The sequence below is a fragment of the Apium graveolens genome, unplaced genomic scaffold (assembly GCF_009905375.1).
Source record: "Apium graveolens cultivar Ventura unplaced genomic scaffold, ASM990537v1 ctg7107, whole genome shotgun sequence".
Lineage (NCBI taxonomy): Eukaryota > Viridiplantae > Streptophyta > Magnoliopsida > Apiales > Apiaceae > Apium > Apium graveolens.
Window position 1 is genome coordinate 117,387 of NW_027420045.1, and position 4,321 is coordinate 121,707.

At 42.3% G+C, this 4,321-nt stretch overlaps 1 non-coding gene across 1 annotated transcript; it reads right to left on the minus strand.

Annotated features, from left to right (window-relative positions):
- Nucleotides 1–737: 737 nt before the first annotated feature.
- Nucleotides 738–844, minus strand: LOC141703802 (small nucleolar RNA R71). The gene has a single exon (XR_012567692.1). It is a non-coding gene; the product is annotated as a small nucleolar RNA R71 (small nucleolar RNA).
- Nucleotides 845–4,321: the final 3,477 nt, after the last annotated feature.

Consider the following 4,321-nt stretch of genomic DNA (forward strand, 5'->3'; position numbering starts at 1 on the left):
AGATTAACTTAAAAGAGTCTCTGTGGGAACGAACTAGAATTAATTCTATATTACTTGCGAGCGCGTATACTTGCGTGTAATAGTAGCGCGTGTTAACGTCCTAATAAGTTTTTGGCGCCGCTGCAGGGAACTCGTGGTTATTCTTAGTTTATGTGCTTGACATCAGTGGTCGTTAAAGTTCAGAGACTCGGATATTTTACTTACCTGTTTGTTGTTGCTTTTTCAGGTACTCTAGAGAGCGTGTATGCTAACGCGTTCTCAACTTCGAAAGAGAAAACTGGAAAAGGCAGAGGAGAAAGTTGAAGAAAAAATCTTGGTTGAGAAAGAAGAAGAAGTTCTTGTTGCAATGGGTGAACCAGAAGCGAATACAAAGGTTTTGATGGACTATTCTCAGCCAAAGATCAATGATATTCAGTCTAGCATTGTCAGACCAGCCATCGCGGTTAACACTTTTGAAATCAAGGCTAGCATGATTCATATGGTGCAGAACTCTGTTCAGTTTGGGGGTTCTCCGATAGAAGACCCCTAACATGCATATTAGAGATTTCATCGAGATCTGCGACACTTTCAAATTCAACAATGTGTCTGAAGATACTATAAAGCTAAGGCTTTTCCCATTTTCTCTGCGAGATAAAGCTAAGTGTTGGTTGCATTCTCTACCGCCAGGCTCTATTACTAAGTGGGAAGATCTTGCTCAAAAGTTTCTTACTAAGTTCTTTCCTATGGCGAAGACTGCTGCAATCAGAAATGCTCTTACTCAATTTGCACAGTAGTCTGGAGAGTCTTTGTGTGAGGCTTGGGAGCGATATAAGGAGATGCTACGAAAGCGTCCTCACCATGGGATGCCTGACTGGATGATCATTAACTGTTTCTACAACGGGTTGGGTGCAACTTTTAGACTCATGCTTGATGCAGCATCAGGTAGGGCCTTATGGGCTAAGAGCTACGATGAAGCTTATGAGTTGATTGAACTGATGGCTGATAATGAATACCAGAACCCAACCCAGAGACTACCTCAGGGAAAGGTAGCAGGAATTCTGGAAGTAGATGCAGCTACTGCTATAGCTGCTCAGCTTAAGGCTTTGACGATGAAGGTGGATTCTTTGGCTAATTATGGAGGTAATCAGATTACTAGTGTATGTGAGTTTTGTGCTGGTGCGCATGAGACGGAGCAGTGTACTATTTCTAGTGAATCAGCTCAGTTCGTGAGCAACTTTCAGAGGTCGCAGCAACCGGTTCCAGCCTCATATCATCCCAACAACCGCAATCATCCTAACTTCAGCTGGAGCAATACTCAGAATGCGGTACAACAACCTTATCAGCAATATGTTGCAAAGTAATACAACCCCCTGGTTTTCAGCAACCGCAATATTTACCAAGACAACAACTCCAGTTGCAGCAATCTAATGAAAAATCTGAATTAGAGGAGTTGAGACTCATGTGCAAGAGCCAAGCGGTGTCTATAAAGACCTTTGGAGAATCTAATTGGTCAGATTACCAATGCCTTGCTGAATCGTCAACCTGGTTCACTACCTAGTGACACGGAAGTTCCAGGCAAGAAGGAAGCAAAAGAGCAGGTTAAGGCAATTATATTGAGGTTTGGGAAGGTTGCATATCCCGAAAAATCTCAAGCTTCGTTAGATGAAGCTGTGGCTGAGGAAGAAGTGCAGAAGGAAGCAGAAGTGGAACCAAGGAAGACTACTGTGGAACACACTCCTCTTGAGGGTAATACAGAGGAGAAACATATCTATTCTCCATCTTCTTTTCCTAAGAGGCTGCAGAAGAAAAAGTTGGATAAGCAGTTTGAGAAGTTTCTGGAGGTGTTGAAGAAACTTCATATCAACATACCTTTCGCGGAAGCTCTTGAACGGATGCCTAGTTATGCGAAGTTTATGAAAGGTATTCTCTCTCGGAAAGTGAAGTTTGATGAAATAGAGACAGTTGCTCTCACGGAGGAATGCAGTATTGTGCTGCAATAGAAGTTGCCTCCGAAGCTTAAAGATCCTGGAAGCTTCACTATTCCTTGTACTATTGGAAAAATGTCATTCGACAAGTGTTTATGTGATTTGGGGGCTAGCATAAATTTGATGCCATTTTCTATCTTCAAGAAGTTGGACGTACATGATCCAAAGCCTACCTATATGACTTTGCAGTTGGTTGATCGCTCTATTACATATCCACGAGACATTGTGGAGGATGTCTTGGTCAAGGTGGACAAACTCATCTTTCCTGCATACTTTGTAATTCTTGATTTCGAGGAGGATAAAAAGATTCCCATAATCTTGGGAAGACCATTCTTGGCTACGGGCCGAACCTTGATTGATGTGTAGAAAGGTGAGCTCACTATGCGAGTACTGGATCAGGATGTGACTTTTAATGTGTTCAATGCCATGAAATTCCCTACTGATAATGAGGAGTGCTTAAGAGTGAAGTTGGTCGATTCTGTGGTTACTTCAGAACTTGATCAATTGCTAAGGTCTGATGCCTTAGAGAAAGCCTTGTTGGGAAATTCAGATAGTGAAGATGACGAAGGTGATGAGCAATTGTAATATTTGAACGCTTCTTCGTGGAAGCGAAGGATAGATATGCCTTTCGAATCTCTTGGATTGGAGGAGTTGAACAAATCTCCAAAGCGCCTCAAGCCATCTATTGAGGAAGCTCCTACACTCGAGCTTAAACCATTGCTTGAACACTTAAGGTATGCTTTTTTAGGTGATGCATCTACTTTGCCTGTTATTATCGCATCTGACCTTTCAGGTAGTGATGAGGAAAAGCTCTTCAGAATTCTTAGAGAATTCAAATCAGCAATTGGTTGGACTATAGCAGATATCAAGGGAATCAACCCTTCTTATTGCATGCATAAAATTCTGCTAGAGGAAGGAAGTAAGCCAACTGTTGAGCAATAGAGAAGGCTTAATCTAATCATGAAAGAGGTTATGAAGAAGGAAATTCTCAAGTGGCTAGATGCAGGGATCATTTATCCCATTTCTGACAGTTCTTGGGTGAGTCCGGTTCAGTGTGTGCCGAAGAAAGGAGGCATCACAGTTGTTGCTAATGAGAAGAATGAGCTCATTCCTACTCGAATAGTCACGGGGTGGAGAGTTTGCATGTATTACAGGAAGCTGAACAAAGCCACTAGGAAGGATCACTTCCCTCTTCCTTTTATTGATCTGATGCTTGATAGGTTGGTTGGTCACGAGTACTATTGTCTTCTAGATGGCTATTCGGGTTATAATCAGATTTGCATCGCTCCAGAGGATCAGAAAAAGACTACATTCACTTGTCCGTTTGGTACTTTTGCCTTCGGAAGAGTTTCTTTTGGGTTGTGTGGTGCACCTGCCACGTTTCAGAGATGTATGATGTCCATTTTCTATGACATGATTGGTCAGAATGTGGAGGTATTTATGGATGATTTCTCTGTGTTCGGTGATTCTTTTGACGAGTGCTTGCAAAATCTTGGGGCCATTCTTAAAAGGTATGTTGAGACTAATTTGGTTCTCAACTGGGAGAAATGTCATTTTATGGTGCAACAGGGCATCATTCTTGGGCACAAGGTCTCTAGTAAGGGTCTTGAGGTGGACAAAGCCAAGGTGGGGGTGATTGAAAACCTTCCTCCGCCAATTTTTGTTAAGGGAGTCCGCAGCTTTCTTGGTCATGCGGGTTTCTATAGGCCTTTCATTAAAGACTTCTCTAAAATCTCTAAATCCTTGTGCAATCTTCTAGAGAAAGATATTCCGTTCAAGTTTGATGACAAGTACCTAGCTGCTTTTGAGATCTTAAAGAAGAGTTTAGTCACGGCCCCTGTCATAACTGCACCTGATTGGAATGAACCTTTTGAGATGATGTGCGATGCAAGTGATTATGCATTTGGAGAGAGGGGACAGCTGTTCATACTGCCACGGGGGATACAAATGGGTTCCGCTCTTCACACCTTAGCTATGTGAGTGCGCGGTACAAAGGCCTACATTTGAGAGACATCGCCTATAGCACCTGACTTGATAGCGCAGGCTTATGCCTGCAGTTCTTGGATAGAGAAAGAACAACATATTTCATGTGGTCTACTATGCTAGTAAGACCCTAAATGGTGCTCAACTGAACTATACTACTACTGAAAAAGAACTCTTAGCCATTGTCTACAATTTTGAGAAGTTTCGATCTTATCTTCTTGGGACGAAGGTGACAGTTTTCACTGGTCACGCTGCAATTCTCTATCTCATCTCGAAGAAGGAATTGAAGCCTAGATTGATTCGATGGGTTCTTTTACTTCAGAAATTTGAGTTAGAGATCAAGGACAGGAAATGTACTGAAAATCAAGTCGCTG